At 47.4% G+C, this 12,063-nt stretch overlaps 1 protein-coding gene across 3 annotated transcripts in view; it reads right to left on the bottom strand.

Annotated features, from left to right (window-relative positions):
• RBFOX3 (RNA binding fox-1 homolog 3) overlaps positions 1-12,063 on the bottom strand; it is a 427,350-nt gene that overhangs the window by 209,030 nt on the left and 206,257 nt on the right. The window lies entirely within an intron of this gene.

Here is a 12,063-nt window from a genome sequence, read left to right as displayed (position 1 = left end):
AGCCTTGATTTCCTCATCTGCAAAATGGGGGCAACAACGGACTCGCCTCCGGGGGTGGTTGTGAGCTTATTAAAGACGCACGTGAGTAAACCACGCAGAGCTACGCCCCACATACAACGAGCGCCTTGTTTCTTACCAGCCCTCCCAGCCCACCCTATGTAGACGTACTAGCGTTCCTCCGACAAGCTGGGCTCCTCTGACCCACTGAGCCTCGGACGTTTCCATCCATCTAGAATATTCTCTGCTGGTGAGCTCTCACTTGTCCTCTGAAAACGGGCTCCGATGTCACCTGGCCTCCAAGGCTGCTGGCGGGTCCCTCCTCAGGGCTCCCAGAGTTATTGGTGCCCTGCTGTGTGTGCTCTGGGTCCAGATGCCAGAACGGAGGGCTGGGCAGGGGCGGCTCTCCTGGAGTGGATGGGGTCCTGGTGGATGGGGACGGCTGGGTCCAGATTCTCATCTTTCTGGTGCGCACAGTAGGTGTTCAATACGTGTATGCTTCACTTGTGAACAAAACAGATGGAGACCCCTGTTTGTGACCAAGGGGGAGGTGGTGAGGACAGACTCTGGGGGACCACGGCATGGGATTTCCCTCTTACCCTGATGGGGGCCTAGATATAAGCTATCGTGTGTGTGTGTGTGTGTGTGTGTGTGTGTGTGTGTGTGTTCAGATGCATGGTTTCCTGTTGTTACTCACTTTGACATACGCCAGGCCCTGGGCCAAGCACTGTGTTGTGTTATCTCATTTGGCCCTCACACCAACCCACAGGCAGATGCTATTATCACCACTCTCGTGTTACAGTGGAGACGGAGGCTCCGAGAGGTTATACCCCTGGTCAGATGTGACTCAGGACTCCATCAGTGCCTCGTCTCCAGGCTCAGCCTCACCCTGACGCATGCACAGTCTCCTGTCCGCTGTCCTCAGCACAGAGCTCGGAGCCTCCCGGCTCTGGCTCCTGCTTCCTGCTCCCGTGTTACCTCCAGGGACACCAGGCAGGCACTGCCTCTGCCCTCTCCTGCCTGCTCACCTGTGCTCGTGCTCGTAGGACCTCGTCCTCACCTGGGACCCTCTCTTCCCATGGGAGCACACGCTTCTGCCCTCTCCTTGTCCAAGTCTCAGACTTGGACCCCCAAACGTCCCTGATTGCCACACACTCGGCAATCTTCCCATCCCCGACTTCCTGTTGCCTACAGCACATACCTGGAACTTTGATTTTTCTGTCCTGTATTGGGATTTTCCAAAAATCCCACCCAGGTTCTCACTGTTCTACTATCCAGCTGGTTCTTACGGAAAAGACAAGACACGATTTTTAACACCTGCTGATATACCCGTACCATATCATAGCGACACCTTCCTCCCCATCACCCTCATCTGTGAGTTCAGACAGCATCACATCATTCCTTCATTTTGTCCTATAACATCTTCTGCTCTTTTATTTTTATTTTTTTTAAGTTTTTAAAAATGTTTATTCATTTTTGAGAGAGAGACAGACGGCCAGAACGTGAGCTGGGGAGGGGCAGAGAGAGAGGCAGACACAGAATCCGAAGCAGGCTCCAGGCTCCGAGCTGTCGGCACAGAGCCCGATCAGGGGCTCGAACTCACGAGCCATGAGATTGTGACCTGAGCCAAAGGAGGACGCTCAACCAACTGAGCCACCCAGGCACCCATAATGTTTATTTATTTTTGAGAGAGAGAGAGAGACAGAGACAGACACAGAGACAGAGACAGAGTACGAGCGGGGGAGGGGCTGAGAGAGAGGGAGACACAGAATCTGAAGCAGGCTCCAGGCTCTGAGCTGTCAGCACAGAGCCCAATGTGGGGATCAAACTCATGAACCACAAGATCATGACCTGAGCCGAAGTCAGATGTTTAATTGACTGAACCACCCAGGCACCCCTCTTTCTGTTCGTTTGAATCCCCGTTTCCCAGATGGGACAACAGAGGTTCCAAAAACTGAAGCCCCCTCCCCATCCAGCAGCACATGGAGACAACAGCACAAAGCACCTGACACTCGGGTCTCCAGGCTCCCAAGGGTAGACTTTCTCCTCCAAAGATAAGACCCCTAGCCCTGTCCTCTCTCCTCCACGTTGGCCCTTTGACTTTGCCTTTGCACATAGAAGAGTTCGGTCCTCAGGTGGATCCCATACCTCCTTCTCCCAGCCCAGCTGGGTCAGAAACTGGCTACCCCGAGAGGCAGCTCATTCGCCAGGACCTCGACAGCGATGTGGCTAGCAACGAGGAGACGCACATAATGAATAACAACAGAAAATTCTCTGGGGCTTTGGGGCTTTTATTGGTGGCTGATGGCCTTCAGGAGGCAATTAAAAAAGGTGCAATAAAGAAGTGAAGAGCTCATATTTCAACAGTCCTGGCTCTCACACCACAGGGAAGTCCTGCATCATCCCAGCGCCTCCCAAGATCAGGCTCAGGGCTAGAACTTTTACAGGAGAGAATGCTTCCTTGGCAAAAACTGAGTAACAGCTGGGACACAGCCACGGGTCCTAAGGAGCTTCCCTTCGGCGTCCCCGGTTATCTCCGGAATGCCTCCTTCCCCTTCCACGGCTCCGAGGCTCATGGTGCAGAATCCTGGACAGCCCAGCTGGAGTGGGGCACACACACACAAGCGCACACTTCTTACCCACAGCCTACCTCTAAAAGAAAAGAAACTGGCAATTGTGTATGCCTCCTTGCTAAATTTCCACATCTCTTTCACGTGTTTGCTGGCCCGCCCCTCCAGAGACTTTGAGATGGAAGGAAGTGAGGTTCTACAGTGAGGGCAGCAGGGAGTAAGACGGTGGGTTTGTAGCTGTCCGTGGTGCTGCAGCGAGCAGAGACTATTTATTAGACAGGAAGAGTCCTGTGACACTTTCGTTACCGTAGCTTGTGACATTTCTCTCCTTCCGTGGAATTTCAGGGAGATGATGGTGAGGTGGAAGAAAGCACCCATGAAACGGCTTTTCCAGAGTTGCGTGTGGGTCCATCATAACTCACCCCCTCTAGCCCCACCCCCACAAAGTTTATTTATTTATTTATTAAACGTTTTTATTCATTTTTGAGAGACACAGAGAGACACAGCGCAAGCAGGGGAGGGTCAGAGAGAGGGAGACACAGAATCCGAAGCAGGCTCCAGGCTCTGAGCCGTCAGCACAGAGCCTGACGCGGGGCTTGAACTCACGAACCGCGAAATCATGACCTGAGCCACCCAGCGCCCCTCTAATGAGGAACTTCTAAAACTAACACACACATTTCTAAAAGTTCTCTGATCGATCAATGACAGATGGGGAACCGACTTCTCCAATGTGAGCTTTCTGCACATGCCCTTTGGTAACAGGACTCAGTACATGCCCTTTTTTTTTTTTTTTTAATTTTTTAAAAATGTTTTTTGAAGGAGACAGAGAGACAGAGCGCCAGAGAGGGAGGGGAAGAGAGACAGAGGGAGACACAGAATCGGAAGCAGGCTCCAGGCTCTGAACTGTCAGCACAGAGCCCGATGCGGGGCTGGGACTTACGAACCGTGAGATCATGACCTGAGCCAAAGTCAGACACTTAACCAACTGAGCCACCCAGGTGCCCCAAAACTTCATATATTTAAAAGGTGCTCTCCATCTGCTCTGGTTTTCAGCCGACTATCTTCACTGGGGAAGTCTGAATATACCATGTACGAGTGGAATTCATAAGCATACTACACCATCCTTTCTGGTATTAAAACGGCTACACATGTCCCTAAGCATTTCAATACCATCAAAGGAAAAGGAGACTGAGGTGTGCTTGGCTTTCCGTTTTGGAGGACACCTTTCTGCGTGACTGTAACTTTCCCCTTGAACCCTGGATACAGATAAAGAGCCAGCTGATACTTGTTTGCACTTTTTCTAGTCTCCCTTTGCTTAACCCACAGGTAATTACAAGGCTTTGGTTGTATAGCTTCTAGCACGTTTGGAAAACCACTGGTCTAGGGCACCAACTCTCAAAGTGAGGTCCCTGGACCAATGCACCGGCACCACCTGGAAACTTGCTAGAATCACAGACCCTCCACAGCATCACCTGGAAGGTCGGTTAAACCCCAGACTGCTGGGCCAAGCCCACAGAGTTTCTGATTCAGTAGGTCTGCAGTGGGGTCTGAGAATTTGCATTTAAAAAATTTTTTTTAACATTTTTATTTATTTATTTATTTATTTATTTATTTATTTTTAATTTTTTTTTCAACGTTTTTTATTTATTTTTGGGACAGAGAGAGACAGAGCATGAACGGGGGAGGGGCAGAGAGAGAGGGAGACACAGAATCGGAAACGGGCTCCAGGCTCCGAGCCATCAGCCCAGAGCCTGGCGCGGGGCTCGAACTCACGGACCGCGAGATCGTGACCTGGCTGAAGTCGGATGCTTAACCGACTGCGCCACCCAGGCGCCCCAACATTTTTATTTATTTTTGAGAGAGAGAGAGAGAGAGACAGAGAGAGAGAGAGAGAGAGAGAGGAGTGGAGGAGGGGCAGAGAGAGAGGGAGACACAGAATCCGAAGCAGGCTCCGGGCTCCGAGCTGTCAGCACAGAGCCCGACGCGGGGCCCAAACTCAGAAAACGCAAGATCATGACCTGAGCTGAAGTCGGACACCTAACTGACAGAGCCACCCAAGCGTCCCAACAATTTGCATTTTAAACAGATTTCCAGATGGTTCTGCCGCTGCCACTCTGGGCATCGTGCTGTAAGAAGCAGGGTCCTAGGGGAACCCAGCCTACAAGAGCACAAATGTTGGCCTGAAAGCTGGGGGCTGGATCCTGGTTTTGCCCAAATCCTGTGTGACCTCAGACAATTCACTCAAGTGTCCTCCCTTCTTGAGTCAAATTTTTTCATGCATGAAATAAGAAGTTGGATTGGGTGAGTGTGAGTGTCCTCTCCATCCCTGACGGTCTACCACTGTACACACTGCTGTAAGGGAGCAGTAGGGAGCACCGGAACTGACAGCAAGAGGAGCAGTAGAACCCGTTCCACCATCCCCCTTCCTTCCACGGGCTTTCGTACCTCCTCTCCCCGCCGATGCTACGCTTTCGAACACACTAGAATCTACGCTGGGAGCCAAGCAGCGAGCGGCTGAACTCCACAGCCCCATCTCCCAGGAATTAAATCTTATCTTTGTCCTTCCACATGGGGCTGGTCTCACTGGGCTGGAACCTGACCCACCCCCCCACACCCTGAGGTTTAGAGTTGGTGTGACAATGGCATGTGCCCCCCTTCCCACCCCCCTGCTGGATGGGGCATGAGACTCCACGGCACGTCCCATCACATCTGAAAAGGGACACAAGTGTTTGACAGGGATGTGACTCCTGGTGCTCCGGACACAGTCCCAGCACCCAGAAACCCGGAGACGTGAGTGCTTGTGGTTTTCCACGATGACCTGACATTATGTGAGGAATGAAAAAAAAAAAACAAAACAGGAGAAGAAAAAGATGAAAGCATCTGTAACAAACATGTGGATTCCGCTGATAACCATGCGAGCACATTCCTCAGAGTCCGTGTGCCAGGGGAGGCTGGGGAAGGTGTATTTATAAGCAACTGCAATATTTAAATGGGAAAAAAAAAAAGTGCCCCGAACAGCACAACTTCCTGTTCGAAAAGCTTTTCCAAATGGCAAAGCCCTGGATTCAGCTCCGTGTGTACACTGCACAGGAACGGCTACACCTGCAGTCAGGCTCCGGACTCAAACAAGCGTGACGACAGCCTCTTGATCTCGGCAGCTGACTCCCCCAAGAGTCATTTAAAGAAAGGATTAATGGTATCTCCATTTTTGTGGGGGATCGTTCAGGCCAGCACAGCTAGAAACACATGCATTGCACAGCTGTGCGTGCGGGAACGCAGGCTTGTGCGGGCACGGGCACAGTTACACACACGGGGATTCAGGGGTGTGCTCAGGTAAGTGTGAGTGCACGTGTGTGTGTACACAGAAATGCCCAAATAAAAGTTCCCCTGTTTGCAATATTCTTTTGCGGTGTTTTTTGTTTTTTTTTTTTTAACCTCTTTGTACCGTTAAGGATCAAACTCTCTCCGCGCCCTCTCGTTGTTAATCAATCTGTCTGCAAGTTCTGCCCTCCTCCTGTGTAGGTAATGTGACTAGGGGTACTTGCTCCTGTCGTCCAGCGTCTAGGGCAAAGTGGCAGGGTGGGGATCAGGGGCTGGGTATGGACGGAGCACCTCTGCCCTGGTCCTCCCTGGCAGTCCCGTGGGCCGCCTGGGCTGTGCAGATGGAGCATTAAGGACCCTTGTCTCTGCGGGAAAAGCGGCCGCTGCGCCTCGGGGTGTGGGGGCCAGAGCCCCGGATGCAGCCTCTTCCTTGATCCCTCTTTGGGTTCCGGGCTCTTTGCATAATGGTCTTAACAGGACGAGGAGTGGAGGGCCTGTCTGCTCTCATAAGCAATGCTCCCCTGAAAACCCCCAGCCAGGGCCACGGGAAAAACGATTTGCAGCCAGTGGCTCCTAATGTATGGAAATATCTGTATCAGTGCATGCAGGTGACATCCTAATACGAAAAGAGATGAAAGAAATGGAATTCATTTGGAAAATTTCGCCCTTGGCCCCTAGAGCTGGGGAGAGGGGGTCCTCAGTGCTCGGCCCCCTCCCTGCAGCCCGCTGAGCGGGTGGCTTTGCAAACCCGCCACCAGGTGTTAGAGGCAGAGAACCACGCACTTCCCTAACCCGATGTGCAGCTCGTGTTTAGGGCTCTTGCTTTATCAGTTTTTATTTCTTGTAGTATCCATCGCACTGGTTTATTTATGGGGCCCTCGTTGGGAAGTTGTTTTTCAGGCCTGGTGAATAAAACATTAGCCTTTGCGGCTTGTCAGGGTGAGTTGCAATTCCTCTGATGTCAACCTGACGAACTGCCTTTTCTTTTTCCCAACGACTGCACTTTTAGGGAAATTTATTTGTATTTTGTTGGGCATTTGTTTGTTTGTTTCTCCTTTCAGCTAGTGGCTGTTGGTCAGAGTTGGACCCTCTTCTCTACTGATTAAACGCTGGAGCCTTCGCTTGCCGGGCAAGATAATACAGTAAAGCAGGAGGGTGACGCGAGCACTGATTTCTCCCCCAGCTAATCCCTGCCTGTGGCTTCCACTGCGTCCACGTCCGAGCGGGCTGACACCAGCACGTGCTGGCCAACAGGACAAGGGACGTCAGTCTATGCATAAAGGGTCAGAGGCTGACCAGAAGGAACCACAGGGGACGCTGACCTGGCTGTGTGTAAAGACACTGGGAGGGACGGGCGTGCAGATTCCAAAATCCCCGAGAGGGTCGCGGACAAGACAATCCGATACATTAAAAATAAATAAAAGCTAAATACGGCTTCAAGCAAACTCCAAATAAGAAAATCCACACTTACAATCAAGGGAACTTAGGGACTAGGGATGCTCTTTACAATAGGGTTGCCATATTTCTCTAGTAATGCCTCTAAGTGCATTTAAAATGTAGATTACTTTATATGATGTTTCAAGTTTTATTAAAGTACAAATAGGAAAGACGGGAGGGAGGAAGGAAGACAGAGAGAAGACAAAAAATAAATAAAACAAAGAAGCTGGCAGGCGATACTGTATTTCACACTGAAGAATGCTGAGGGTTTTTTTTTTTTTTCCTCTGCTTTCTTTCTTTTCAGAAATCAAGAAGGGGCTTAGAAGAACTTAGTCAATAAAAACCCTGCCAGGCATTTGCTGGCGATTCACTATGGCTTGTCCTTCAGCAGAGGCCTGGCCCGGCCATCTCTTAATTAAGTGGGACCCAGACTGTGGTCATCCCCGGTGACAGCACAGAAGTTCAGTGACTCTTTCAAAACCGGGGGAAGAAAATGTGACTTAGTTTCTTGGGCAAGATCCCACTAGAAGAAGGACTAGAACCCTCCCTGGGTTCCCCATGGGCCCCCGTGTCACTTGGGTTTGGTCCACACTGACCCCTAATAATAAAGGCTTCATGTGGTGGGAGGCATATTGTCTGCCAGACAGAGAACAAAGAATATGATTCTCGTTAACCACCCCCCACAACCCCACGAGATAGGTACCAGCCGTCCATCTTACAGATGAGGAAGCTGAGGCTCAGGGAAGTTAAGGGTCAGCCTAAAGCCACAGAGAGAGGAGAGAGATTTGGACACACAGCCTGCATTCCTAGCTACTGTCGACATGCCCCGCCACAGTGTTGCTGCCCTGGGCAGGGCCATGGAATTAGACCTGCTCCTCCTGGACGCAGCCCATTTAGGTGGTGATGTGAAATGCCCCTGGCTGGTTAGTTTCTATGTAAAAAGAACACACTTAGAGAAATAGCAAGTCAAATTTCCAAGGGGTTTTTAAAATTTGGTTCAGAGAGCTACACGGGCCACTCCAGATGGTTCTGTGCTCGGGGTCCTCAGGCTAACAGCCCCTCCCCCAGACTTCCAAGGGTCAGGACCTAATGTAGATGTGCACATGCATTAAAAAAAATACCTTGAGTCTTGGGTATTTTCAGCTGGCTAGTTTGAGTCTGGATAAATGAAAGGATCCCTGAGCTCCCCGGGTGCTTCCTTAGATGGGTGCATCCTTAGACGGATCCCCCATTCTTTGGAACGCGCTCCAGTGATTCCCATCTCAAAGCACCAACACCCACAAGGAGGACCAATCATCTCTGTCAACTCCCCTTCCCTGCCAGAGCTGCTGCCCTCTCTCTATTCCCCTTCCCAGCCGAGTGTCTCTATAGCTCATCTACTCTGCTTTTCCTGACTCATTTTCGATGCTGGACCTCAGATCTGTATTGCAGCCGCCTTCCCTCACCATTATCATCATAGCACATACTCTGTGTGACTTCAATTCGTTTACATTTATCAAGGTTTATTTCATCACCAAGGACAGGGTCTATCTTGGTGAATGTTCCCATTTGAAGAGAACGTATATTCTTTTGTTGTCAAGATTCAGTGTTCTACAAATGGCTATTGGATTTTACTGGTTGATGGTTGGTTCTTCCATCATAGTTTCTTTTGTGTATTATGAAGCTTTGTTGTTTGGTGCACATACTTTTAGGACTGCTGTGCCGGTGTGTCACAGCTTCCTTTCTATCATTATGCAGTGTGGGATTTTTATTTGCTTTTTGTTTTGTCTCTGTTAATTTGCTTTATTCTGAAGTCGACTTTATAGTAACAATTGCCAATAAAAATACTGCTATTCCTATTTTTTAGTTAATGCTTGCTTCCTTTCCCTTTGGTTTACTTTCAACTGTTTGACGTGAGTTTCTTGCAGACTGCATATAGTTGGGTCATTTTTTTTTTTAAATCTATTTTGCCAAACTGTCTTTTAAAACTTCCCACTGCTTTTCACTTTATAAAAATAACATGATGCCGAAAGTAATGTTTTGGGACTTCGTATTTTCTTTTTAAAACTTGGATTCATCCATACAGTTGCACACTGCTGGAGTTCAGCTGTCTTGATTTCTGTACAATATTTCATTGAGGAAAACAGGTATGAATGTTCACTCTCTCACTGATGGGCTTTGTGGTTGTGTCCAGGTTTCTGCTGTTAGAACAGTAATACCACTCTCACCGCTCAGCACGTGCAAGAATTTCTCTTACTACAGGTGGGGGAGTACAACCGCAGGGTCAGACAGGATGTGAATGCTCAAATTCAGGACATAATGTCAAACCTTCTTTCTTCCAAAGGACGTGCATAAACTTATGCTCTCCCACAAGGAATAGGAAGCCTGATGACCCTCGTCCTTTCTGACACCTGAATTTGTCAGGCTTTTTGATTTTTGCCACTCAAATGGAGGTTAATTGCTACGCATTATGGCCTTGATTTGCATTTCCCAGCTCATCAATGGGGATGAACATCTCTTTGGGCTTATTAGTCATGTGTTTCCTTTAGTATGAAATTTCTGCCTGCCTTCTACCCTTTTCTCTGTTGGGATGCTTTCTACTTCTTGATTTGTAGGATTTCTTTCAACGTTCTTGATACTAATCTTTCATCAGTTATGTATATTGCTAATATTTTCTTCCAGTTTTTAAACAGCTTTCAAAAAACTATTCAATATATTGATTTTAAAAATGCTCTTAACTTTTCCTTATTTTTAACATACTCAAATCATTTTTTTATACTCACTTTTTGTGTTTTGCTTAAGAATTTTTTCCCCAACCCAAGATCCACCTATATTTTCCTCTGAGAGATTGCTGACATTTAACTCCTTCATCCAAAATACACTATGTTGATTTTCAAAATATGGTGTGAGGTAGGGATCCGGTGTCATACTGTTTATATGGGTGACAACACTGTTTTTTTTCCAGATCACTTTGTTAAGCAGCCCTTCCTTTCACCAGTGATTTGAAATGCTACTTTATTATAAACCAAAGTTCCCTACGTGCTTGGATCTATTTCTGGGAATTCTGGAAACCAGTCAATTGGTCAATCCTTGTGATAACACCACACAGTCATAACTGTTATAGTTTCATAATGAGCCTGCATATGCAGTAGGAAATACCTTCTCTGTGCCCTTCTCTTTAGTAGGGTCCTGGCTATTTCGTGGTCCCTACTCTTCTGTATCATCATCTTGCCAAGTTCCCTGGTAAGCTCTGTTTGGATATTGACCAGAATTGCATTGAGTACAGTCAATATGGATCAATATAAGGAAAATGGTATGTTAATGATATAAAAGCTTCCTATTTATTACAGCTTCTTTACTTGCACTTCATAAATGTTTGTAAGTGTGCCTACAGAAGTCTTAAACATTAGAAAAGAGTATTCCTAAGTATTCGACATTTTATGATACTTGTATAAATGGGATCTCCTTGTTATGTTTTCTAGTGTTTTGCTACTGCTCTACAGAACGTAACTAGTTTTTGTATATCAATATTATATCACCCAGCTTTCTAAACTCCAATTTTTAAAAGATTTTCTGTAGATTCTTTGGGATTGTCTATGTAAATGATGACATCATCCGAAGATAACATATTTTCCTTCCCTTCCAGTCCTAACATCTAGTTTCTTTTTCTTCCTCTCTAGGGCAACATAAAATGGGAAATCTTACTATGCCTTCACATTCGAATGGCAATCTGGCTGCATATAAAACTGTACGTTCTGACTTCTTTTCCCTTCTGTACTTTGAAAATACCACCTCTTGCATCTAGTGTTGCTGTTGAAAATCCCAAAGTCCACACGATTCTCGTTCTTTGTGATCTTTTCCTCTCTGGAAACTTTTCAAACTTACCCTTTATCTCTATTATTTTTAGATTGCATTGTAAGTATGTAGGTTTGATTTTTTTTTTTTTTTTTACCCCCTTATTACTCCTCTTTGGTACTCCAAGACCTTTTCAATCGGGGGCCCCTTGTCCTTTTTTTTAATCCCAAAGATTTTCCTTCCAACATTTTCTTCAAAAATATCCTCCCTTATGTTTTAATTTTTCTCTCTTTATAGGATTTTCTATCACTCAGCTGTTAGCACCTTACCTTCTTTCCTCCTTGTGTTCTAGCCTTTCTCTCGCACTTTCTTTTCCCTTCCTTCTCTTTCCTGGTCCTCCAATTCATGAATTCACTCCTCAGCTGTATTTATTCTAGTATTTTATCCCTTGCCTTGTGCTTTTTATCTCAATGGATGTATTCTAATACCTAATAATTCTGCTGGATTCTTTTCTGCGTTTTCTTGTTCTCATCTCACGTTGGCTCACAACATTCCTCTCGTTTAGTTATGTTTATTAAGCTGATTTTTAAAATCACTCTCTGTTCCAATATCCCTGCATCTGGTGGAATCTGGAATAATCTGTAACCCAGTTTGTTGCTTTTTTTTTTTTTTTTTTAATGCTTATGCATCTCAAATGTCTTGCTCTTTTGCCTGTGAGCTCATTTCCCTCTGGTAGAAATCTGCTGCTCGGCCTTGCAAGCTGTCTGGAGGAAGGCCAGCCCGTGGAGCCCACGTGAATTCAGGGGTGGTGGGTGGACGCGCTCTCGGTGTGAAGGCTCTGGAATATCATATTCAATCACCCTTCACCCCACCGAACTCCCCCACCTGGATCACAGCTTCACCTTCCCCCTCCAGGGAGAGGCAGCATTAAGAGGGGAACCCCCCCCCCCAACCCCGTCTTACA

The sequence above is a fragment of the Neofelis nebulosa genome, chromosome 16, assembly GCF_028018385.1.
Source record: "Neofelis nebulosa isolate mNeoNeb1 chromosome 16, mNeoNeb1.pri, whole genome shotgun sequence".
Lineage (NCBI taxonomy): Eukaryota > Metazoa > Chordata > Mammalia > Carnivora > Felidae > Neofelis > Neofelis nebulosa.
Note: the sequence above shows the minus strand (reverse complement) of the source record. Positions and strands in the feature narration are given on the sequence as shown.